This window comes from Phacochoerus africanus, chromosome X (assembly GCF_016906955.1).
Source record: "Phacochoerus africanus isolate WHEZ1 chromosome X, ROS_Pafr_v1, whole genome shotgun sequence".
Taxonomy (NCBI): Eukaryota; Metazoa; Chordata; class Mammalia; order Artiodactyla; family Suidae; genus Phacochoerus; species Phacochoerus africanus.
In genome coordinates, this window is record NC_062560.1 from 991,318 (window position 1) to 1,018,515 (window position 27,198).

General features: G+C 54.3%; 1 protein-coding gene and 1 long non-coding RNA gene across 2 annotated transcripts in view; one reads left to right on the top strand and one right to left on the bottom strand.

Annotated features, from left to right (window-relative positions):
* Positions 1–5,822, bottom strand: part of P2RY8 (P2Y receptor family member 8) — a 45,775-nt gene extending 39,953 nt beyond the window's left edge. Inside the window, exon 1 of the mRNA XM_047764327.1 lies at positions 5,720–5,822. The gene's annotated coding sequence lies outside the window, so the exon portion shown is untranslated. The remainder of the gene's footprint in view (positions 1–5,719) is intronic.
* Positions 5,823–5,937: 115 nt separating this feature from the next.
* On the top strand, positions 5,938–26,542 carry LOC125118183 (uncharacterized). Its single transcript, XR_007132789.1, has 3 exons — positions 5,938–5,993; positions 23,038–23,354; positions 24,737–26,542. It is a non-coding gene; the product is annotated as an uncharacterized LOC125118183 (long non-coding RNA).
* The last annotated feature ends 656 nt before the right edge of the window (positions 26,543–27,198 follow it).

The window sequence follows — 27,198 nt, forward strand, 5'->3', positions numbered from 1 at the left end:
TCCCCAAGCTTCTCTCCTGCCCGCGGGAGTTCCTGGTCCCCCGCCCCCCGCCCCGCTCCCTGGTCCCCCTGCATCTCTCTCATGGGGTCCGTCTCCATCCACAGCAACCTGGATGAGTGCTGATGTCTTCACGGGGAGGCCAGCAGGGACCCGCCCCCGAGGCGCCTCAGGAACAGCAAAGCCACCAAAGCCACCGCCGCAGGAGGGAGGATGCTGCTCAAAGCCACGTCCCCACCCCCCACGTGCAGAAACCTGCCGACCCACATTTGCATGATTGTTTAGAACAGGCAGCGGGCGGGGTGGTCGGGTGCTGGTTTAGCAGCGAGCCAGCCCCGGGGATTGGGAAGGAAACCAGCCAGCCGTGGCCACCGGCCGCGGGTGCTGGGCTCTCCAGGGCGCGCTCCGCGGGCTTCCTGTGAGGGTGAGTCAGAACCTGCAGGGACCGCGAGGCTCAAATGCGCCCGCACGGTGTTTATAGCCTGGGATGAGGAAGTAAGAGTGGGGGTGTCGGAGGGGACAGTTTGCTTTCCTTTCTGGGTTAACTGCAGTCACAACTCCGCGGCTCAAAGGGCACGATGCAGTGGCCTGTGGTGCCCTCGCCCTCTGCTGCTCACGCCGCCCTCGCTTCCTCATAGAATGTTGCAACCCCACGTGGACGGCTGCTGGAGCTTTATGTATTTATCTTGATTTTGTCCTTTTAAGGCCGCGCCCACAGCATATGGAGGTTCCCAGGCTAGGGGTCGAATCAGAGCTGCAGCTGCCGGTCTACACCACAGCTCACAGAAACACCGGATCCTTAAGCCACTGAGCGAGGCCAGGGATCGAACCCGCGGCCTCATGGGCACTCATCAGGTTCGTTACCCCTGAGCGACGATGGGAACTCATATTTTAGGTTTAAACACTTAACTTAAACACTACTTTAGCTTTAAATACTTACATTTTAAACACTATTTAAATACTATTTAAATTTTAAATACTGTTTTAGCTTTAAATAGTTATTTAGATACTATTTTAGCTTTAAATAATCAGAGAGAAAGCTCAAAATCCCCATGCATAGAGCAATAATAATAATAGTAACAATAGCTGTCATCATAGCAGGCGGTGTAGACTGTGGACGGGCTGGGTGCCTTTGAGAAGGTCCTGACGGACACGCTTTAGAATTCGATGGAGGTGGTGGCGGCAGAACAACGAAGGTTCTAGATGCCTTTGGCCTGGATTGGCAGCAGGGAATTTTAGGGGACGTGACGTTCACCGCCACACCCGAAAACAACCAACACAGCGACACTTGCTTCAGTGACGGCGTTTCTGGGCATTTGAGCCCCTGTGTGGCTTGACCCTAATCCCAGCTCTGCTCAGCATCCTCCCCGGCACCACGGTGACGACAGAGAGTTGGGTCCCGCAGGGCGGCCAAGCAGCGGGGTCCCTGAGCCCACCCAGGCTCGCTGCAGGCAGCAGCTCTCTTCCCCCCATGGCTTCTGCAGAGCAGGGCACACAGGTGGCCTGGGCAGGTGCTGGAGAAGCAGGTGGACCGCAGGGAGGGGGGAGGCGTGTGTGCAGCTCCACCTCCTAGAACCTGGGGGGCGCGGGTCCAGGACCTAGTGAGGGTGCGGGAGTGGGGACCACAGCCAGCCAGCCAGCCAATGCACTCCTCCTCCTCGGGCGAGGGGGACGACGCCGAGGCTCACGGAGAATTTCTTTGAGCCGTGTTGAAGCCCGGTACCCGGGGAGGTGGCCTTCCTTGGAAATAGGGTCTTTGAAGACATAATTCAGGTGCCATTTAAGTCTGGACGTCGGTTAAGCCGTGAGGGTGGTCTAGTGCCCACGGCGGGGGTCTTCATGAGAAGAGAAGGTACAGAGACACAGAAACAGCCACTGGGGGGGGCCCTCACTAACCCGAGACGACTGGCGTCCTTCTAAGAGAAGACGCAGAAACGCAGAGGGAAGACGGCTGCATAGAGGTGGACACAAACATGGAAGAGAGGTGGCCCCGCCAAGGATGCCTGCAGCCCTCAGAGGTTGGAAGAGACAGGAAGGCCCTTCCCCTGGTGCCTCTAGAAGGAGCCAGCCCTGCAGGAACCTTGGAGTTCCAGCCTCCAGAATGTGAGAGGACACAATTCTGGTGTTTTAAGACACTCCGTTTGTGGAAGTTTGTTACAGCTGCCCCCGAACACAATTTCGGGGGAATTCACTGGGAACCAGCCTTCTCTCCTGTTTTATCTGTCCATTCATTCATTATTCTTCCTTCCTCCTATCCATCTATTCATCTAGTCGTCCATCGATCTATTCATCCATCCATTCTTTCAACCATCCACTCATTGATCCACTCACTCACCCATCCATCCATCCACCCATCATCCACCATCCACCCATCATCCATCCATTCATTCATCATGCAACTATCCATCATCCATCCATCTATCCATCTATTCATCAGTCATCCATTGATCTATTCATCCATCCGTTCTTTCAACCATCCACTCATTGATCCACTCACTCACCCATCCATCCATCCACCCATCACCCATCCATCCATCATCCATCCATCCATTCATCAGTCATCCATCAATCTATTCATCCATCCATTCTTTGAACCATCCACTCGTTTGTCCACTCACTCACCCATCCATCCATTCATCATAAATCCATCTATCCATCCATTCATCCATCCATCTACCCACCCATCAATCTACTATCCATCCATCCATGCCTCTATTTATCCTTCTATCTGCCACTCATCCATCCATCCACCTATTACCCACCTATCATCCATCCATCCATCCTCCAACAAACTGAGCCCATGGTGATTTCTTCTTGTCCCTTACCAGCAAGGTCACAGCTCATGCAGGCACCCTGCCCCTTTGTTCCCTGTCACTATGACTGAGGGGTTATCTCTGATCCTACCCCTCGCCTGCCTGCTGGTCTGCCTGGGACTCGAGAACAGGAGCGGCCTCAGCCCGTCCCACCCTGGCACGCGTGCATATGACGCAAACACCTGGAGACCAGGCCTCCCACCGCAGGTCCTCGGAGGAGACTGCCCATTCCGGCAGATGCGCCACACCCATGGCAGCGAGTGACCAGGCGGCTGGGAGAGAAGGCATCTCCCAATCCACCCACTTCCTCTGTTCCCTTTATAGCACGGGATGTTACCACAGTCTTCCAACTGTTCCCGTTTCGTCAGTAAAAATGCCACTTGTTGGCGCCAATGTCTGGCTCTTGGGCAGATGAGATGATCCCATGCTATGCGGGTGACACATACACACACATATGCCAGGTCCTTTCTGGGGATGGTGGGGGGTGAAGCCTGGCCCGTTTCCCTCCAGACATGGGCTGCCTGAGGGGTATTCTGCTTACGCCATACACAGCATCTCTGTGCCCTGTCCCGGGGTCTTTTGACCTGGAATTATTAGGTTATAGGGGCAGGAGTGCAGAGCTCAGATTAAGAAATGGGAGAAAGTGGTCCTGCCCGCTTCTCCCCCCAGGACCCAGGGGATGTGACAGGGCCCTGCTTCTCCGCCCAGCCCCCTGGGTCACCGTCCCATGACCCTTCTCATCCTTTCCTTGGGGGCCCTGAATTGGGGGCCGTTCTGCTCCACAGAGGACACTGGACAATGGCTGGGGACAGTTTGGGGTGTCATGGTTTGTGGGGGTGCTACTGATATCTGGTGGGTGGGGACAGAGTTGCTGTTGCTCAGTACCCACAGGGCGCATGACACCCCCAAATTATCTCGTCTAAACTGCCAGTGGTTTGAGTTGAGAAAACCTTCCTTACCATGAGAGCCTTCTATCTGTCCTTCTGTCTCTCCATCCATCATTTATCTACCTGTCCATCCATCCATAATCTATCTATCCCCCCACCTGTGTCTATCCGTCTATCCATCATCCATCCACCCATCCATCCATCCATTATCGATCTACCCTCCCATCTCTCTCCATCCATCACTCATCTATCCGTCTATCTGTCTATCCACCCACCCATTATCTGTCATCTGTCTATTGATCCATCCACCATCTATGTCATCTATATATCTGTATACCTATCATCTATCAAAAATGGACCAATCAACCACCTACTCATCTATCCATCAACTGTCAGCCCCCCTACCATCTGTCCAGCAGTCATCTATGCAGCTATCACCTGTCTGATTTATCTGTAACCTCTTTGTCTATCCACCTATCAGCTACTTTTCGGTCTCTCCATCTCTCAGGTCAGTGGATCTATCCAGCATCTACCTATGGACAATCTACCTACTTATGGACCATCTAATTTATCTATTTACCTGCCATTTATACCTTATCTATCTATCTATCTATTTATCTATCATCTATCTGGGCTTGTGGCTGGGGCGATTTTGTCCCTCCGACCCCATGACATATGACAATGCCTGGAGGGGGGAGTATTTCCGGTGGTCCCAACTTGGGGGAGAGGGAGATTTTGGCACCTGGTGGGTGGAGAGTGGAGAGGCTGCTCCACACCCCACAAGGCCTGGCAGGACCACCCAGCCTGGACATCACTCATGTCACGGCAGAGCTGTGCCCAGACCCCGTGTTCCTGGCCCTCCATCCTGCCCCAGCACCTGCTTTGTCCCTCTCTTCTGGCACCCCCTCGCTCGGTCGGGGGTCCTGGGGTCCTGCTGTCCCGCATAAACAATGGCCAGCCGCCCACCACGGCTGTTAAAGTCCAGGGTTCCCTCTTCTCAGCCCCCTAGGTGTCAGGCCAGCACCATGACACTGTGAACACCATGCTGTGAACACAGCCCCGAGGCTCCGCCTGGCCTGGGCTGCAGCACCCTCCTGCCCCGCCTTCACCCTGCAGCTTTCCTCCGGGACCGCCCCAAGGCTCCCTTCACCCAGCGCACACACCCCATCCTCACCCCGGACTCTTCCCTGGGCCTGGTCCCTCCTCCTGGAGGGGGCGGGGCTGCCAGGGTTCGGGGGACCGCGTCCAGGGGGCGCACCCCATCCCTCCATCCACACCGGCCTTGGCAAGGCCCGAACAAACGAGGTAAAATCACCATGTCGGCAGCAGCAGCGCGGCAGCGTCTCAAAAGCACCCTTGGAGCTCACGTCCGGCCCCAGGCGCCGGACCCCTCGCTCAGCTTCTCACCCCGAGGCGACGGCGGCGAGGCCCCGCCCGGGCTCCGTGCGTCCCCTCCCCTCGCCCCGCCTGCCCCAGGGGGTGCGGGCCGCCTCTGACCACAAGGGCTGCGCAAACGCGACCACACGACCGAGGAGAGAAAAACCCCTCCTCGGTTTGGAAGCAGAACCACGCGCTCCGTCATTCCTCCTAGTCAGGCGTGACCCCGAGGCGCAGACGGCCCGGGTGGCGCTGGGCAGCCGCCAGGCGGCACGTGGGGCGGCCCTGCTCCGCAGACTGTCTGCCTCAGCTTCCAAAACGCCCCGAGAAGCTGGGCGTGTGAGCGAGCCTGAGGCGTCCGCTGCTCGGAGCGCCCCCCCGGACTCAGGCCCCGGGCGCCGCCGCCTTCGGGGCTCACCTGGGTGCAGGTGTGTTCCCGGAGGCTTTTGCACGAGAGGGAGCGGGCCAGCGCCTCCGCGCCCAGTGCCCGTGGCTGCGCGTGCCTTTCTGGAGGATTTTCTAGCCCGTCTGCACCCGGGAGAGGAGAGGGCACGCAGCCTCGCTCCCAGCTCGCGTGAGACCCTCCCCGCGACCCTCCCTCGTTGCAGACGAGGCACGTCCATAAGGAAACGGCCATAAACTTACCTGGACCGGCCGCGGCTGCAGCGGCGGGGCGCGTCCGCGGTGTAGACGCCACCGGGTCGGAGGGCGGCAGCTGTGCTTCAGAGCCGGGGGTCAGGAAGCGGCGTCCTGTGGCCCCTGAGCGAGCCGGGGTCTGTGTGGGCGAACGGCCCCGGGGCCAGCGTCCCGAGCGGCCCCCAGGCTCGCGGCGCAGGATCCATGGCGAGCCGGCTGCACGCCCGCCGGACCAAGTCCCCAAGGCCACTTCGCAGGCTCAGCGGCGCCTTGGACACTCGGGGTAGGTGGAGAGGAAACCCGTTTTGAAATTTCCTGTGCAACCGTCTGTGTACGCCTGCCGCCCTGGGCCGAGCCCCGGCCCCCTCCTATCAGCGCGCGCCCTGCTGGGGGCGGGGAGCCGGCGCCCAGAGTCCGGGCCCCGGGGCTCGGCCGCGACCCCAGGCGGCTGCGGGGAGACCTTCCCGCCCCTGGGAGGGGTTGCTGCCTGCAGATGCGCTTCTGACGCGACGGGGGGGGGGGGCGGGGGAAGGGCCCCTGGGTCTTGGAGGTGCACCCGGCGGGGACCCGCAATGTATTCTAGAGGGAACAGATGCCTCGGGCTTTTTACTTAAGAAAAGAAAAAATTAGAAGAAGATAATATGAGTAAACTATTTTTTAAGTAAAAAAACCCTAGGTGTTTATTCTCTCTGGGAATAATGTATGTATTTGTATGACTGGGTCGCTTTGCTGTACAGCAGAAATTGGCGCAACATTGCAAATCAACTATAATTAAAAAAATTTTTTCCCTTTTTGATCTCCCTGCCAAGGGATCAGATCCGAGCCGCGGTTGTGAGCACAGTTGCGACAACGCTGGATCTTTTAACCCACGGTGCGGGGCCAGGGATGGAACCTGTGCGCTGGCGCTGCACAGCGGGAACTCCAAATTTTTTTTTTAATTGATACTAAGGGAAAACAATCTGTAAATATTATGAATGTTGAATATTCATAATCATAAGGACAAATTGAGGAAGGACAAGAAATCGTTTTTTGAAGGTATGCTCTCCGCATGCACTTCCCCTTGCACGCGAAAGCTGCGTGCTGGGTGACCTCTTGCAGCCACACGGTGTGCGAGTGCGTTTCTGTTGTGCAGGTGGGATCGTGGCGTTGTGTTTTCCTACTCGCAATAGCGTGGCATCTTTTTAGAGCCTGCCCGCGTCGGAAGTGGGCAGCGGGTGGCTGGGGCGTCACCCCGCGTCGTGGGGCGGGGGCGGGGCCGCGGGCGGGGGCGCGGGCGCGGAGGTGAAGGCACAGCCGGGGCGCTGGGCCGAGCGGCGGCGGCTGGAAAGGCGCTCGCGGAACCGAGGGCCGGCGATGAAGCCGAGACGCGTTCTGACTCTCAGAGACAGTGTTGTGGGAAGTCCCAGGGCGATGAATTAGCAGGGAGGGCACCACTGTTCCGCTGGGAAAGCGGGGTCCTCTACTTAGAGTGCATGGAGGATAAACGGAACCCTATCATCTTTCCATCAATCATGTCTTTACCTTCTATAAGCTATAGATTGTAGCCATCATCTATCTCTGATTCTCTTTTATTTATTTATTTTATTTTATCTATTTGCTTTTCAGGGCTGCAGATGTGGCACATGGAAATTCCCAGGCTTGGGGTCTGATCGGAGCTCCAGCTGCCCGCCTGCACCACAGCCACAGCAACGCCTGATCCAAACCGCATCTGACACCTGCACCACAGCTCACGGCAACGCTGGATCCTTGACCCACTGAATGAGGCCAGGGATCAAACCCGCATCCTCATGGATACTGGTCGGATTCATTTCTGCTGAGCCAGGACAGGCAGTCGTGTCATCTAATTTTATTTTGGATCACCTAGCGATCCTCTATCTTCATATCTATATGTTTATTTTGTACTTATCCATTACCTACCCGTGTACCTTCTCCTTCTATCGCCGGTTTATTATCTATCCGTCTAGCCATCACCCCGCCTGCCTGCAGGCACAGAGCCATTAAGCATCAATCTTCCTATTGCTACATTTATCTATTTTCCACTTATCGATTACGTGTCATCTATCTTCTGTCTCGTGTATCTATTATCTATTTATCATCTGGCATCTATTTATCTTCTCTGTACCTATCAATTATTTGTCTCTCCGCCCGCTGTCCATTTTCCATGCTTTTATGTCGCCGCCGTCTATTATCCGTCTACCCGTCGCCTCTGTAACCATCACTATGCCCTCTCTCCACCCTACCCCTCCGTCTCCACCATCAGCCCTTTCCACTGCGGTGTAACCCATGGATAGGTGTGTTCATTTCCGCTGCACAGCCAAGTGCTTTGGATACATTCTTTTTCGTAGGTTTTTGCCGCCCCTACAATACACTCTCTCTCCTCGTCTGATGAGGATGGAGGCTGTGGAGGTTCCTGGAGAATTTCTTGGAGCTGGGTTGAAGCCCAGCACCTGTGAAGGTGGCCATAGTTGGAAACAGGGTCTGCGAAGAGGCGCGGTCCACTCGGGGTCTTTCCAGCAGGTGGAGGGTCTCCTCTCCATCCTGGCTCATGGGGGTCCTGGCTTATGGGGGTCCCGGCTCATGGGGGTCCGGGCTCCCATGTGGGGGTGGAGGGAGAAGAGGGGTGGGAAGTGTGTGACCTGCCTCCAAGGGTGAAGGACCCCCAGGGTAGGTGCCGAGGCCGTTTGGGGTAAGCGTGTGCCTCAAGCCTGTGGGGGGCCATGGAGGTGCCCCTGTTTCCCCATCCCCCCCACAGAGACCAGGCCCAGCAGCCAAGCCACCGTCCCAAGCCTGAACTCGGTTCGTGTCCACCCTCCTTTCAGAGCAAAGCCATCCATGACCCTGAGAGGCAGTGACGCCAGGCACCAGTTTGGCAGAAACCGAGACCAGCTCCTCAAGAGGGCGAGTCCCTGCCCCGTGGCATCCTGGCCTCTCTGCACCCTGGGTGGACCTGCTGGTGCTGAGAGGCGGGTGAACAGGCGGGAAAAGGAAGGGGCACACCCTTTCCCCCCCCCACACCACAGCAACCTATCGGGCCCTCTCCATCCGGGGCCGGGCCGTTTCCCTCCAGAGGCTGGCATCAACGAAACCTCAAGAGAAAAAAACAAGGTCATGGGTACAGGGGCCCAGGGAAACCATTTCACTTCCCTGTAGCCCTGGCTCACGGCCAGCCTGTGAGGCCTTGGTGTGTATGTCATGCTTGGGCATCTGGGGGCATCAGAAAAGGCACCCATCCCCATGAACTGAGGAGAGAGGCAATAATACAGAGAGGCAGCGGGATTCCTGGTGGTGCAAACGGGACTCAATTCAAGTGTCCACACATGGGTGGATGCATGATGGAAGGATGATGGTTGCATGGATGATGGTGGATGGATGCATGGTGGATGGATGGGTGGATGGATGGATGGATGGATGATGGATGGATGATGGATGGATGATGGATGGATGGATGGATGGATGATGGATGATGGATGGATGGGTGGATGGATGGATGATGGATGGATGGGTGGATGGATGGATGATGGATGTATGATGGATGGATGATGGATGGATGATGGATGGATGATGGATGAAGGATGGATGGATGGATGATGGATGGATGGATGATGGATGATGGATGGATGATGGATGGATGATGGATGGATGATGGATGGATGGATGATGGATGGATGATGGATGGATGGATGATGAATGGATGGATGGATGGATGGGTGATGGATGATGGATGGATGATGGATGGATGATGGATGGATGATGGATGGATGATGGATGGATGATGGATGGATGGATGGATGATGATGAATGGATGGATGGATGGATGGGTGATGGATGATGGATGGATGGATGATGGATGGATGATGGATGGATGGATGGATGATGAATGGATGGATGGATGGATGGGTGATGGATGATGGATGGATGATGGATGGATGATGGATGGATGATGGATGATGGATGGATGGATGATGGATGGATGATGGATGGATGGATGGATGATGAATGGATGGATGGATGGATGGGTGATGGATGGATGATGAATGGATGGATGGATGGATGGATGATGGATGGATGGATAATGAATGGATGGATGGATGGATGGGTGATGGATGATGGATGGATGATGGATGGATGATTGATGGATGATGGATGGATGGATGATGGATGGATGGATGATGGATGGATGATGGATGGATGGATGATGGATGGATGGATGGATGATGGATGATGGATGGATGGATGATGGATGATGGATGGATGATGGATGATGGATGGATGGATGATGAATGGATGGATGGATGGATGGATGATGGATGGATGGATGATGAATGGATGGATGGATGGATGGATGATGGATGGATGATGGATGGATGGATGATGGATGGATGATGGATGGATGGATGATGGATGGATGATGGATGGATGATGGATGGCTGATGGATGGATGATGGATGATGGATGGATGATGGATGGATGGATGGATGGATGGATGGATGGATGGATGATGGATGGATGGATGATGGATGGATGATGGATGATGGATGGATGGATGATGGATGATGGATGGATGGATGGATGGATGGAGATGGATGGATGGATGGATGATGGATGATGGATGATGGATGATGGATGATGGATGGATGATGGATGATGGATGGATGATGGATGATGGATGGATGGATGGATGGATAGATGGATGGATGGATGGATGGATGGATGGATAGATGGATGGATGGATGGATGGATGGATGGATGCATAGATGGATGGATGATGAATGGATGGATGGATGGATGGATGATGGATGGATGGATGATGGATGGATGGATGGGTGATGGATGGATGGATGATGGATGGATGGATGGACAGACGGATGGATGGGCAGAAGGACAGATGGATGAATGGATGGATAAACAGCATGGGGTCCATCCACACCATGGACCATGCCTCAGCCATGATAAGGAGTGAAGCTCAGACACAGGCTGCCATGTGGATGGACCTGGAACCCACGATGCTCAGAGAGAGAAGCCAGACCCAGAAGGACGCAGCGTATGGGACTCCCTTGGTAGGAAACACGCAGAGCAGGCCAATACACAGGGACAGGAAGTGGGTTCATGGTGCCAGGGGCCAGGGAGGAAGAGGGGAGAGACTGCTGAGGGGACGGGGTCTCCTTGACCCCATCAGGATCTAGAACCAGACAGAGTGGCAGTTACACAGCCTCATGGGTGCAGTCGGTACCCCCGGAGGCACATTTGAAAGGGGTCAATCATAGGCTTTGTGGATTTCATTGAAGTTAAAAACAAAAGAAATGAAACAGACGCCCCTGCCCCAGGGCCCCCGAGCCTCCCCGTGGCCCCCGCCCCCTGCCCCGCAGTCAGAGAGCAGGTGGAGGTGACAGGGGCTCTGGGAATGGTTTCTCTGGAAACAAAAACGAAAAGTGAAACTGACAACAGATACGAAGTCAGTGGAGCACCTTGGATTTTTCTGAGAACGTGTGTGTGTCCCCTCCACTCCCGCCGCCACTGAGGCCCCGTCCCTGCTCTGAGCCTCCTGGGGAGGTTTGGGAAACGGCCACGTCGATTTCAAAACCGAAAGCAAACCCCGGGTCCGTAGGACGCCCGGGGCCCGAATGGACCTAGGGCATCTGTGTGGGCTGCGGCCAAGGTCACTGCAGAGCGCGAACCCTCACCCGCCAGGCCCAGCCCTGCCCCTGGGGGCTCCAGGCCCCCGAGTTCTCAACACCCCAAAGACGCCACAGCTTGCACACTTTAGATAATACTAGTGTCTCTGGCACCTTCGGCAGCTGGCCACGAGCTAGACACCTTAAAACCACAGGGGCACCCCCCCGCCCATCCTGGAGACCAGACGTCTGAGGTCAAGAGGTCCCAGGGCTGCGCTCCTTCCAGAGGCTCCAGGGCAGGGTCCTTCCTGCCTCTTCCAGCTTCTGGGGATTCCCTCCCATCTCCGCCTCCGTCTTCCCGTGGCTTCTGCTCTGCGTCTGGGTCTCCTCTTGTGCCTCTTAGGAGGACACTGTCCTTGGAGGGAGGGCCCCCCTCATCCACGAGGACCTCCTCTCAGACCCTTCCCTTCCTCACACCTGCAAAGACCCTGTTTCCTAATAAGGTCCTGTCCCCAGGACAAGCATCGCAGGAGGGGACACGTTTCAACCCTGAGGAGGTGAGGCTTGCAGTTGCCCTGACGTCACCATGGTGACCCCACGGTCCGGGTCCCTGAGACTGCCCACCCCCGGGTGTGAGAGTGCCAGCCTGTGAAGTCTGGGGCCCTGATGTATGAACCGCAGGACCCGGTTGGAGGCTGACCTGCTGATGTTTTCCAGAGCATTCTGAGGAAGTGGATTGAGGGGGAGGGGCTTCCCAAGGCTAAGTTCACCTGCACAGCAGAGGCTGCCTCTCCCCGCGGCGGGGGGGGGGGGGGGGGGCGTGTCCTCAGAAAGGTTGTCTGCCTCTCCCATCCTCCCCGCAGGGGACCTAAGGCAGCCTGGGGATCTAGGACGAGGATTTGGCCACCAGAGGCAGGGACACAGCAAGCTCTGCAGGGGGACTCTTGGACGGGGACGCAGGAGGCGTTGTCCCCACAGCATGAGACCTTCCAGAAACTCAGGGCCAAGTTCAACCAAAGCTGGAGCCATTTTGAAGTTGCCATTGGGGCTCAGAGGGTTAAGGGTTAAGCCTTTGAGAGGACGCGGGTTCGATTCCTGGCCTCGCTCAGTGGGTTAGAGATCCGAGTTGCCACGAGCTGTGACATGGGCGGCAGAGGGGGCTCGGATCCTGCGTTGCTGTGGCTGCGGTGTAGGCCGGCAGCTGCAGCTCCATGGAACGTCCACATGCTGCAGGTGCGGCCCTGAAAAGAAAAGCAAAAAAGAAGAAAACCAGCAGAGAATCATCCCGCAGAACCGCTGCCCAGCAGCCCCCAAAGCTGACCAGGTCCCCAGAAACAAGAGCTATCTGAGGAAGTGGCCCAGCACAGAGGTCCCCCCAAAGATGAGAGGCCCTGGATGGGGGGCCCTGGATGGGGTCCTGAGACAGAAGCAGGACGTTAGGGGGAAATTAGAAGATGTGAGTGAAATACAGCCCTCGGCCTGGGCAGCGTTTCGGCGCTGGTCTATTCACGGCAGTAAGCGCATCAGATTGAAGCGGGATGTCACTGAGAGAGCCGGGTGCAGAGCCGGGAGCGGGGTGGGCAGGGTCCCTACTGACTGCATCTCCCCTGCTCACCCCCCCCCCCAGGGGTCCTCAGCCCAGGCCTCCTGGACAGGCAGCGGGGTCGCCTCTGGACCCCCAGCCCCGTATCTCTGTACCAACCTGTCTCCCGCCCCACCCTTCTCCATGGGGCTCCCCCAAAGCCTCGGCTCCCAGGCTCACCTGCCAGGGAGGGGGCTGTAGGGCTTCCCCTGAGCCCCGCCCTGGCTCCTGGTCGTGTGCGGTGATCAGGTTAATTCTGAGACACCCTGGGGGTTTTGGACCCACCCACAGAGGGCACCCACCACCGTGTGGTTTGGGGTTTTCCTCTGGGGCCGGTGCCTGGCCACCCCACCTCCAATCCCCTCTCATCAAGGCAGGGACAGAGCTGCTCAGGGCGCAGGGACCCATCCCTCCTTCCTGCCCTCCCTCCTCCTCAGACTCCTGGCTCTGGGCAGCTCAGAAACAACAAAAAACCGCATCTGTCTGCCTGTCTGTCTATCTTCTAACAAGCTATGTTATCTATCTGTGCATCTATCTATGTATGTATCTATCTAGCTGTTTATCCGTGTGCGTGTGTGCGCTGATCTTTGCATCTGTCTGTGCATCTCTCTAGGCAGTTGTCTCTCCATCCATCTACTGTCTAGCATTTATCATCATCTCTTTTATTTTTTTATTACTTAATGAATTTTATTGCATTTATAGATGCTCACCAATCATCACAACCAAATTTTACAGCCTGTCCATCCCAAACCCTCAGGGCCTCCCCCCACCCCCCAACCTGTCTCATTTGGAAACCATACGTTTTGCAGAGTGGGTGAGTCAGTATCTGTTCTGCAAAGAAGTTCATTGTATCCTTTTTTTAGATTCCACGTGTCAGTGAAAGCATTGGATGTTGGCGTCTCATTGTATGTTGGCTGACTTCCCTTAGCAGGATAATTTCTAGGTCCATCCATGTTGTCAAAAATGCCCTTATTTCTTTCCTTTTCGTGGCTGAGTAATGTTCCACTGTGTCTATGGACCACCTCTTCTTGACCTGCTCCTCTGTCGATGGACATTGAGGTGGTTTCCATGTCTTGGCTGTTGCAAATAGTGCTGCAGTGACCATTGGAGCACATGTGTCTTTTCGAATCATGGTTTTCTCTGGAGAGATGCCCAGGAGTGGGACTGCTGGATCAGATGGGAGTTCTATGTTTAGTTTTTCTGAAGCATCTCCATCCTGCTTTCCACAGGGGCTGAGCCAATTGACATTCCCACCCACAGTGTCACAGGGTTCCTTTTTCCTCCACACCCTCTCCAGCACTTCTCGTTTGTAGACGTTTTGACGATGGTCATTGTGGCCGGTCATTTACCTTCTATCTGCCTGCCCATCGATCGATTGGTCATTTATGCATCAATATATCCTCCATCTCCGTGGTCTATCAGTCCATTTATCACTGATATCGATTGATCATCCATCTGTCATCCATTTATCACGTCTAATCTATCATTGATCAACCAAGAACCAAGCATCAATACCAGCTTATCATCCATCTCTCATCTAATCACATGCATATCCACGTATCACCCATCTGTCTAGCCACCTGTCCAGCCATCCATCCATCCAACCTGGCTGTCCATCACCTCATTTAGCTGCGTACCGTCTAAGTGTGTGCCTCTTCTCTCTACATCTATATGGGTCCGTCATCTTTCTATCAATCGCAGCGGCTCATGGCCAAGGTCAGTTGTGCCCCCAGGGCACACATGGTCAAGTATGGGGACGTTTTGCTTGTAATTACGGACGAGGGGGGCCTCGGCCTGTGGTGGGTGGGGACCAGGGACCCTGCCCAACGCCCCACTGAGCACTGGACGCCCCCCTCAGAGTCCCCCAGCCCCCACATGGGCAAGTCTGAGGCTGAGAATTCTGCTCTCGGAGGGGGAGGGTCTGCCCACACTGTCCTTCTCGGTCTGTCCCTGTGTGACCCCCGGCAGAGCATTCTTTTAGCGACACTGTCACCATCACCGTGTTTTGAATGAGGGACCACACGAAGGGGGACGAGATGGCCAGTGAGGGAGTCTCCAGTCTCCGTTAAATGGGCAGCTTTCTGTCCCAGGAGAGCCCGCACTGCCCCACCCACAGGCACATGGGCTGCTCGGAAACGGTTAAGGGGATGTGCCCAGCCCCACCCAGGTTCTCAGAATGTTTACTGAAAACAAGCCCAGTTTAAAACATCAGCAGAGGAGTTCCTGCTGTGACTCAGCATGTTAAGTACCTGACATGGTATCTGTGAGGATGTGGGTTCGATCCCTGGCCTTGCTCAGTGGGTTAAGGATCCAGCGTTGCCGTGAGCTGTGGTGTGGTTTGCAGACACAGCTCAGATCCGCTGTTGCTGTGGCTGTGGTATAGACCAGCAGCTGCAGGTCTGATTCAACCACTAGCCCGGGGACTTCCATATGCCATGGGTGTGGCAATAAAAAAACCCCAAGCAAACAAATAAACAAAAAACCCTGCAGAATGTCAGGCACCTGTCTTTAAAATAAAGCTCACCGGCTTTCTTTCCTTGGGGTGACTTCCTGTGGATTTTGCCTCTGCCATGAAGAGGAGGGAAGCGTGGACATAGGCTGCCACGTGGAGGGACCTTGAACCCACAATGCTCAGGGGGGAAGCCAGACCCAGAAGGACACACAGTGTGAGATTCCGTGGATAGGACACGTCCAGAATAGGCAAGTCCACAGAGACAGGAAGTGGGTTTGTGATGGGAGGAGCTGGGGGAGAGAGAGAGGGAGTGGCTGCTCATGGGGTCGGGATCTCCTGAGAATCTTCTGGAACAGAGAGAAGTGGCGGTCACACAACATTGTCAGTGTACTAAGTCCCACTTTATTTTTCGTTTTATTATTATTTTTTGTGTTTTTAGGGCCGCACCTGCAGCATATGGAAGCTCCCAGGCTAGGGGTCAAATTGGAGCTATAACTGCCAGGCTGCACCACAGCCACAGCCACGCAGGATCCTTAACCCACTGAGCAAGGCCAGGCATCAAATCCGAAGCCTCACGGATACTGGTTGGGTTTGTTACCGCTGAGCCATAACGGGAACTCCTATTTTACATTTTAAGATGGTTTTATGGTGGAGTTCCCCGGTGGTCTAGTTGTTAGGACTTGGCACTGTCACTACTGGAGCCCGGGTTCCGTCCCTGGTCTGGGAACCAAGATCCCCTATCAAGCTGCTATGTGCCACAGCCAAAGGAATAAAGAAACGATGCAGTTTTAAGTTATGGGAATCTCACCTCCATAAGGAATCATGCCGGATTTCTCACGGTGGTGCAGTGGGATCCGTGGCGTCTCTGCAGCGCCAGGAGGCAGGTTCCATCCTGGGCCTGGCACATTGGGTTAAGGGCCCAGTGTTGCAGCAGCTGGGGCACAGGTGGCAACTGCGTCTTGGATCTGATCCCTGACCCGGGAACTCCATATGCTGCAGGGCGGCCAGAAAAGAAAAACACCTCATTCTAAAGAACTGAGCCCTCTGCTTAGAGAGCAGCACGGGGGTGGGGAGGGCCCTCGTTTGCAATCCTGAAGCCCCTTGGCAGTCATACAGGATTCCGCCAAACGGGGCCTGGGCCAAGGACCCTGGCAGGACCGTGCAGGCTCTCCGCCTGATGCAACTTCCAGGAACCAGGCGGCAAATCTTTACAAACCTCCAGGGGCTCCTGCGAATGGCTTGTGTGGCATTTTGTGCCCTGGGCCGATGTTTTTCCTTTCTTTCTTTTATTTTTGTTATTTATTTATTTATTTTTTTCCTTTTTGGCTGCACCTGTGGCATACAGAACTTCCCAGGTCAGGGATGGAACTCAAGCCACAGCAGTGACCCGAGCCACAGCAGTGACAAGGCCAGGTCCTGAGCCCCCAGGGAGCTCCTGCTCTTCCTTTCCGAGGCGCATCCCAAACATGGACCCAGAAGGGCTGGCCGCTTGGTCAGCCGCCACAGCCTGACAAGTTGGGGTCTGGTCTGGTTTGGCAGTCTGGGTGTCGGCTGGTGTGTGTAGACAGCAACAAGATGCCACAGATGCGTGGGTAACCGTCTGGGACAGGACCCAGGCTTGGTCCCTGGGGGAACCTCAATCCTGCAGCCAGGCCATCCTTTTGGAGGCAGATTTTCCAGCGCTGTGTGTCCAGGGACACAGTCACCCCTGGAAGCATAAGGAAAAGGGGGTGAGCTTGGCCAGAATGGGCTTTTGGCATGTGGCAGGTGGCTGAGCTCTTCCTGCCGCCTCCACGGAGACACAGACAGAGGCTGCGGTGCGCGTCTGTTTCACACCCAGGCTGCGAGGGGTTCATCATGAGCCACGCCTGCTCCTCTGATCTCGAGGACCGTGCCAACTTTCCGCGGCCAAGCCTTCCAGCGGGAAGGTGGTGTGCGTATTTGGACCGGGCGACGAGCAGATCCAGCTAATGCCATTGTCCCGCTGTGCAAGCTAATCTCAGCCTCGCAGCCTTCCACGTGCAAGGAACATACTCGTACAGCTCGCTTGTGTTTGTTTCTGCAGCAGCCCAGGACAGGAGGGAGAAGCAGTGGGTGCTAGGTAACTGGCTTGTTTGCAGAGAGACCAGGCATGGGGCTCCTGGCATGGCAGGGGCAGAGCCCCCTCTGGGGAGGGGGCACGGGGAACATGGCAGCAGACACCTGTCCTGGCCCTAAACACCCCTGGAATTCTGAGTGTCAGACTCGTCACCGTGGCTGCATGAGGCGTGGTGAGAGGTGAGGTGAAAATGGAACAGGAAGAGGGCAGGAAACGAAAAGCCAGCCCCACCCACCCTCTCTCTGTGGTGACCTGACAGTTTACAGAAGCTCACCTCTGAGCCCCACCTCTGAGCAAGGTGGGGTGACCGAGGTGGGTTGTGGGGGAAAAAACCCTGGCAGGACGGGGGAGGGTTTCCCTGTGTTTGCCAAGTGCACCCCAATTCAGGCATCAAGGTCACAGTGATCCTGTCACATGATCCTGGACCACGACAAAAAGGGACACGAACATCCACCGTGAACTAAACGTTACCATTTGCAACAAGGACGAGGCCAGCGAGGTGAAGTTCATTCATCACTATGAGAGGTTGATGGTCAGGAGAATTGTGTCAGATGAGGCAAAACTCTCAGCTGAAAATGAGATGGTGAAGGAGAGTTTGAGTGTTTTTTGATGAGTGTTCATTCATTACAGTTAGGGCAGTAAAAATGTAGAGAGGATGGGTGGCTGGGCAGGTGGATGGATGGATGAATGGGTGGTGGATGATGATGGATGGGTGAGTGGGTGGGTGGGTGGGTGGATGGGTGGATAGATGGATGGATGTGTGGGTGGATGGGTGGGTGGGTGGATGGGTGGATGAGTGGGTGGGTGGATGGATGAGTGGGTGGGTGGATTGTTGGATGGATGGATGGAGGATGGATGGATGGATGGATGAGTGGGTGGATGGATGAATGGGTGGGTGGATGGGTGGGTGGGTGGATGAGTGGGTGGGTGGATGGATGGATGGATGGATGGATGGATGGGTGGATGGATGAGTGGGTGGGTAGATTGTTGGATGGATGGATGGATGGATGGATGGATGGGTGGGTGGGTGGATGGGTGGGTGGATGAGTGGGTGGGTGGATTGTTAGATGGATGGATGGGTGGGTGGGTGGATAGATGAGTGGGTGGGTGGATTGTTGGATGGATGGATGAGTGGGTGGATGGGTGGGTGAGTGGATGGGTGGATGAGTGGGTGGGTGGATTGTTGGATGGATAGATGGATGGGTGGGTGGGTGGATGGATGGGTGGGTGGGTGGGTGGATGGATGGATGAGGGGGGTGGATGGATGAATGGGTGGGTGGATGGATGGGTGGGTGAATGGATGGATGGATGGATGGGTGGATGGATGAGTGGGTGGGTGGATGGATGGATGGATGGGATGGGGATGGATGAGTGGGTGGGTGGATGAATGGGTGGGTGGATGGATGGGTGGGTGAATGGATGGATGGATGGATGGGTGGATGGATGAGTGGGTGGGTAGATTGTTGGATGGATCGATGGATGGATGGATGAGTGGGTGGGTGGATGGATGGATGGATGGATGGGTGGATGGATGAGTGGGTGGGTGGATGGGTGGGTGGATGAATGGATGGGTGGGTGGATGAGTGGATGGACGAGTGGGTGGGTGCATTGTTGGATGGATGGATGGATGGATGGATGGATGGATGGATGGATAGATGAGTGGGTGGGTGGATTGTTAGATGGATGGATGAGTGGGTGGATGGGTGGGTGGGTGGATGAGTGGGTGGGTGGATTGTTGGATGGATGGATGGAGGATGGATGGATGGATGGATGAGTGGGTGGATGGATGAATGGGTGGGTGGATGGGTGGGTGGGTGGATGGGTGGGTGGGCGGATGGATGGGTGGGCGGATGGGTGGGTGGGTGGATGGACGGGTGGGTGAATGGATGGATGGATGAGTGGGTGGGTAGATTTTTGGATGGATGGATGGATGAGTGGGTGGGTGGATGGGTGGATGAATGGATGGATGGGCACATGGATGACACAGATGAATGGGTGAATGGATGGTTGGGTGGGTGGATGGGTGGGTGGATGAATGGATAATAGATGGATGGATGGATAGGTGGATGGATAGATGGATGGTTGCATGAGTGGGTGGGTGGATGGATGGGTGGAGAGGACAAAGGTGGCAGTGCTCTGGCATTGGACCCTGGTTCAGCTAATGGGTCGCTAGGATTCTCAATCGTTGCAACCCTCCCTGCCCTAACATCAGGGTCCCACCCCAGAGGGAGACCCAGTGCCTGAGGGTGAGTCCTTGTCTCACTGACCTCTCAGGACTGGGCTCTGGGTCTCCCTGGCAAACCTCACTTGTTAGAAGCCCCTGACGGGGACCACTGTCCTGGGCCTCTCCCCACTGCCACCTGTCACTGGAACCTTGCAGCTGGCCCGTCCCCGCAGAGTTTGCTCTGGAGGCTGAGCTTCTTCCCGGTTCTGCTGACCACGGCCAGGCACCTTACCCTCCGCTCCAAATCACACCCCAGTTACCCTACGGAGCAAAAGTGAGGCGTTGGTGAGAAACCGTTCCTTTCTATGAAGGGAGGGGCTCTTCTTACCTCAGCTCCGTGTCTTTACCTCCTGTTCTGAGACAACTGTCTAATCTGATCGTAACAACATCTGATTGCTGCTTCTCACATAGGAAGCAAGATCTTCCCCCACCCCCATGGCTTATCTCCTTAAAACATCTCTTGTGCGTTGACATCTAGTGAATTCCCGGAATTTGCATCACGGGAACCAGCATTCCTCTCATCGGGTTATGTTTTTCAATGAAAAATCCTTGCCCCGTTGCTTAGCAACCTCCCTGGTTGTCAGATAAACAATGGTGATACCCTAGATGCTTTCTCAGGAAGGTGGTCTGATTCTCAGGATCTCATCCTTAGCAGAGCTGGACACAGATCTTCGGTCCCTGTGACCTCACGTCCAGCCCACTGCCAGTGACTAGGTGGCTTCTTTCTCCTGTTGAGCACGCCCTGGGTTTCTGCGTCTCCGCACGGAAGCTCCAAGAGGATCATTTTCTAATGAAAGGTGGGTGGGATGAAGGCCCCGAGAGAACCACACCCATAATACAGTTCCTTCCCGAGGGTTGGAGGGGGATGCAGGTCCAATTCCTTACAAAAAAAAAAAAAAACAGCACTAACGATGCAGATGTGGGGGCAAAGGCACATGAAGGTGGAAGGGTCGCTATTGAGAAACTGCGGAGAAGACACAAAAGACACTTGACTTGGGTCTACAGGTGGGGACAAGCAGGCTGAAAGCGCGGTCCATGTCTGCAGACACGAGGGCCCTCACTCACTTAATCGACCTTCCACTCCAGGAAACATGCACGTCTCTACAATTGTGTGACAGGCCACGTAGGCAGGGGGAAGTGGCGGATGAAATCAATCTTTATGTGGTGGGGGTGGAAGGGTAACCACAGCCTCCACCTGGGTGGTGACGACGGCTGGTTGTCTGGTTCAGCCTGGCCCAGACCTGCCAGGACCTCGTTCTCCTGGGGAGCCCCCTTGAGGGCTGGGTGAGCTCCCCGTGGACAGTGCCAGAACCACACTTGGCCACTGCTGCCCGCGTTTGGTGTGGAGGACACCTCTCTGCACCGGGAGGCCAGGTCCTCTCAACTTCCTCCAGCAAGCCCCATGGGCCCGCCCTTAAAGCTCTGCTCTGTTCTCCTCTGGGGACCCCACCCGGGCAGCCCCAGGCTTTCACATCTTCCTTCCAAGCACCACCCTGCCTTGTGGCACTTCTGCACCTTGTTTTTGTCTAGTGAAGACTTAAGCTGACCTGAAGAGATGTTTTTCTTTGCCCTCTGCTTCTGAGAGGTGACTTCCAGGCCCTTGCAGTGTCCTGCTTTCATGGGGCAGGGGGGTGGTCTTTGCTCACTGGACCATTTAAAGATGTGGTTTGTGCTATGCGGACTTCGGCCAGATCAGCTCCAAACTCCAAGAGCAGATGGAGACTATGTACGTTATTATTCTGAACCTCTGGAAGGGGCTGGAGATGAAAGGGCAGACACATGTAGAGTAGGTGGTTGGGTACCAATACAATTGGGTGTCAGGGCTTGGGTGAGTTTCCCTGGTGGACAATAGTCCATGCATATTGTCACATATGGATGCTGACATCGATGGATGGATCGATGGAGGGATGGATGGATAATGGAACTGCTGGATGGATGGATGGATGAAATAAGAGATGGCTGGTTGGCTGGCTGGATAATTGAATTGGTGGATGGATGGATAGATGGATGAATTGGGGGATGGATAGGTGGATGGATGAGTGCATGGATAGATGGATGGATAATTGAATTGATGGATGGATGGATGGATAATTGAATTGGGGGATGGATGGATGGATGAATTAGGGAATGGATAGATGGATGGATGAGTAGATGAATGGATGGATGGGCAAGTAGTAGGTGGGTGGATAGTTGGGCAGATGGGTAAGTAGATGGATGGATGGATTAATGGATGGGTTGATGGATGAATTGGTGGAAAGATGGATGGATGCATGGTGCCCAGTTTATTCTCTTTCTGTCCTGGGGATGCACAGCTTGTATCATGGCTTTTCCTGCTTCTAGACTCACCCTGGGCTCCTGACCTTACAGGACAGTTCCATTAAGGCTGCAGGCACCTCCAAGCTAACTCAGCCCTACTGGACCACCTGCCTCCCTGCTACTGCAAACTCCACTTTCTCCTGCTGGTTTTCCCTGGTCATGTCCTCCATCTCCCCTGGTGGCCAGAGCCAGGGAGCTTGCAGGCACTCTCATCCCAGCATCCCTGACCCCTGCAATCCAACCAGACATCCTTGACCAAGCTCTGAGCCCTTTAACCCACCCTCCTCCTTCCTCCATCTTCGACATTGCGGCAGTGCCCCCGCCCCAAGCTGCTGATCCCGCCGTCTGAAGTCACTGTTGAAAACCATATCATCAGGGGTTCCCACTGTGGCTCAGGGGTAACAAACCCAACTCGTATTCACGAGGATGCAGATTCGATCCCTGGCCCCCTTCCGTGGGTTGAGGATCTGGCGTTGCCGTGAGCTGTGGTGTAGGTCACAGAGGGGACTTGGATCTGGCATGGCTGTGGCTGTGTTGCAGGCTGGCAGCTGTAGCTCCTATTTGACTGGGAATTTCCATATGCCACAGATTCAGCCCTAAAAAAAAAAAAAGCAAAAAAAGCAAAAGAAAACCCTGTCATCACACCAGTGCTGCACCGTGAGGTCTCCATGGAACACTGCATCCTGTTGCATGAGTACTGCTGGGTCTGACTCAGCACAGGGGTTACTGTAGTGGCTGACTCAGCACTCTATATGTGTGCATCAGGACTATGTTCAAGTTCATAGGTCTCACAATGCAGCCAGAGGCATTAACCACACATAATCCTTTTATACCTACAGGGACTATATATATGCATGTTATATATACATGCTGTGTGTGTGTGTATATATAATTTGCAATATAACTTGCACATACACTTTTTTATATATACGGGGAATAATCCTGTAGGATGAATTACTAACATTGAGACGGAAATCTCAGAAAGAATGTGGGCACATTAGAAATGACCATTGATAGATTTTGTTGAATTTCCTTTCTAAAAGCAGGTTAATTTATGGCCGCAACACAAGCAGAGGAGAGCATGCCTTTCCCGCACCACCTGCAACTTGCAAGGTGCCTTTTTATTTTTACCCTGCTGCTCATGGCGCAAGAAATGGCATTAAAAGTTCGGGAATAAATGAAGAATTGACCAATAAGAGACTGAGTGGCACATGGCGGATTTCATAAATAAGGCACCATTCATGGAGAACCACTGGGCTGATGTATTTGCTGAGGAGGCGGGACCCTCCAGACCTTGGCTTCAAGACCAGACCAGAGAATCAATATGGCAGAGCTCCCAAGAGAAGGGTTCATCAAGGAGGTGGGTGCGCCACCTGGTGGAACAGAGTAGTCTTGCATAAAGTCTTGAGGTGTGGATGGATGGAGAGAGGGATGGCTATATTGGTAGGAGGGTCAAAGGGCAGATGGCAAGGTGGGTGAGTGGGTGGATGGAAGGATGGGTGGGTGGATGGATGCATGGACAGATAGGCTGACAAGTGGATGGGAGGGTAGAACATTTGATGGGTGGGCGGGTGGGTGGATGGATGGATGGATGGATGGTTGGAAAGACAGACAGATGAAAGGGTGGAGAGTGAATGGACACATGGATGGGTGGATGGGTGGATTGTTGGATGAGTGGATGGACGGGCCAACGGGTAGATGGATAGTGGGGTGGATGAATGGATGGGTGGGTGACTGGAAGTACAGATGGATGGAGGGATACAAGGATGGATGGATGGATGGATGGTTGAACAGATGGATAAATGAATGGACGGTTGGATGAGTAGTAGGTGCATGCATCATTGTGAAGATGAATGAACTGGGAGGGTGGATGGATGGATGGATGATGGATGGAGGACGTGGATGGGGAGTTGGGCAGATGGATGAATTGGGGAATGGGTGGATGGGTTGATGGGTGGGTGGATGGGCCAATGGATAGATGAATAATGGGGTGGAGAAATGGATGGGTGGGCGAGTGGAAGGACGGATGGATGGATAAGAGGGTGGATAGACGGGTGCGTGCATTTGTAGGTGGATGGATGGATAGCCGGATAGACAGATGCATGCATACACATATCCATACATTTATTGACCACAAGCTTGCACTAGGTATTTTTCTTGTAGGGATAGATTAATGGGGGTCTCTGGATATGGCTCAAAGTGAAAGGAATGCCAATGCAGAGCAGGGAAGGTGTCTAACCTGGAGGGAATTCTCTGAATCACAGGGAAGCCAGAGAGGGATCAGCTCTGGGTTCAGAACCAGATGTTCAGTTTTGCTTATATCAATTCTTTGTTTTGTTTTGTTCTGCTCTGTTTTCCTTGGGGGGGGGGGGCACACGAGGCATATGGAAGTTCCCAGGGCTAGGGGTTGAATGAGAGCTGCGGCTGTCAGCCTATGCCACAGCCACGGCAACACAGGATCCGAGCCGCATCTGTGACCTATGCCAGAGCTTCTGGAGCCTCAACCCACTGACTGAAGCTAGGGATTGAACCCACATCCCCACGGGTATTATGTTGTTCCTAACCCGCAGAGTCACAGCGGGAGCTCCCTGATCTCAATTCTTGGGGTTCCTCATAGAATGCCTCCATCCAGCCGGGACCTGGGTACCCAGGTCCGCCGTAATTAGTTACATTAGGATGAGGTCACCGTGGAGTAGGATGGGTCTAGTCTAATGGGAGCTGATGGGGTTCTCCGCTCCCTAGGAAAATAAGAGACACAGAGGCAGACGCCCACAGGAAGGGCGGTCCTGTGACGGTGAAGACAGCACAGGATACTGCCAGCCCAGGGACACCAGCAATTGCCAGCAAACCGCCGGGACCTGTGGGAGAAGCCTGGGAAGACCCCTCTTTGGAGCCCGCAGGAGGAACCCAGCCAGCCCGCACCCTGATTTCAGACCTCTGCTCTCCAGAACTGGGAGGGGGCACATTGCTGTTGTTTAAGCTTCTCTGTTGCGGGAAACATCTTGCAGCAGCCTTAGGAAACGCACGAAGGGATGAAAAGAAAACAGCTGCTTAGCGAAGCGCAGAAAGGCCTTCATTTTCTGCGCGGGGTGGAAAGGCAGGCTTTTCTGTGGTTAAGGCATGCATTCCCGTGTGCTCATTCCAGGTGAATCTGCTACCCACCGAGGTGTAACAAAGGACTCCACAGGTAGAGGCCGCAAACCACACCCATTTACCACGTCGCAGGTTCTGTAAGGCAGGGATCCAGGCAGGAGGTGATGGGTTCTCTGCTAAAGGGTCACCAGGCTGAAATCAGGGCTGGGGGGAGGCGTCTCTTCCACGCTCCGTGGCTGTTGGAAGAATTCAGTGTCTTGTGCTGGAGCAGAGATTGTCATCTCCCAGAAGCCACCTTTGCACCCCTGCCAAGTACTCTTTTCCCGCCAGGTACTTTGCTTCCTCGAGGCCACCGGGTTGTGTCTCTGCTGCTTCCAAGCACGCTGAGCTCGACACCTGATGAGGCCAGGCCCACCCGGGAGGCTCTTCCACGAGGTTAGCTCGACTCCGTGGATAAAGGACTTCAGTGACACCTGCAAAATCTCTTTGCCTTTGCCATGCAATCCCGGCAGTGACCCCTCGTCCTCCTCCCAGTCCGTGTCCGATTTAGAGAGCCATGCGCTTTGGCCCCCCAGGACAAAGAATTAAGGCTGCAGGTCCGAGGGAACTTTGTTTTTTTCTGTTTCCGGGGAGCCTCCCAGGGAGGGAAAGTTTGCTCCAAAATGTAAAAGGACTTTGTCTGAACATTTCCCACATGAGGACGACTGTCTGTCTTGCGGGTTCCATCCACTGTGACTGTCTCACAGTGTCGTTCGCGCTGCAAATTGCTGCATAGGACACAGTGGGCAAGCAGGTTCCCCATTTAACAGCGGAAATCAGAGCTGCCATCCACCGGTGCGCAGCCTTTGAGAGAACGGCTTTCAAAAGAACAACAAACACCGCTGCCTTCTCAGGAAGAGAAGGCAAAAGAAGAAAGCAAAGACGCATACCCCAAGGAGAAGCCTGGGTTCAGAGTGACCCCCCCTCTCACAATCTGGGGGACCCTGGAGAGCCTCTGTTTCCTCCTTGCTGGGAAGAGGGCATCATCGCATTTATTTCATGAACAGCATTTAGTGGGACGGTGTGACCTGCACGTACCAGACACCCAGCCAATACCCAGGAGCCTGTTTTTAGAAGCCCCCCTGACCTAGGGACCCCTCACCCACCCTCATGCCCTCGGAAGCCTTTGGCACTTCTTTACAGAAAAACAAAGGGTCTGCGCTCCTGTTCCCCCACCTTAGATGCTCGGTTTGGGACTTGTGACATATCTGAAGCATCAGAATCACATGCCTTGGTTTGTACAGTGCTTGCCATCAAGTGGGAGCTTAATACATTGCTGTTCATTAATGTACAATTATAAATTACATAAACAAATAGTATTATGCATAAACTGTATACAACATGTAGTTTATATAAAAACTCAGTATCTACCAAACACGTTCCATATAACACATAAAGTATATTATGACAGGAGTTCCTGCTGTGGTGCAGTGAGTTAAGGCTCCAGCATTGCAGCTGTGGTGTGGATTCGAACCCTAGCCTGGGGAACTTCCTTTTGCCATGGGTGCGCAGAAAACAGAAAAAAGATATTATATGTTTACACGTAAATTTTCGACACCATTAAATTTATTTTAAATTAATAAACATATAAAATGTATTACAGAATGTATAAAAATAACACTCGTAATAATACCTAGTATTATTTCCAAATATTAAGATAAGCATTACAAAAAAGTAAATATTAAACTGTAAAAAATGTAAAATGCAAAACTACTATACATTCACGTGAATAGTATATATTGAATGCAATTACACGTGTAACGGTGTTATACAACTCATCAATACCTATAATAAGTAAATAAATGCGTACCTAGTTTATAATTAAATTATATTGGCATATGATGTGGGATGCATAATTGTATTAACAATTGAGGCCCAAACACCCGGCCTCGGCCCTAAGCCGGACCGCTTCGTCTTCGACCCCAGGGGAGACCTTCGCGGGACCAGAACTCAGGCAGCGGGGTGGGGGCAGGGCGGGCTTGCGCACGCGCAGTGCAAAGCCCGGGGTCGGCGAGGCCCGCTCACCGCGGCCCCGGAAGTCCCGCCTCTGTGGGCGGGGACAGGGCCGGGAG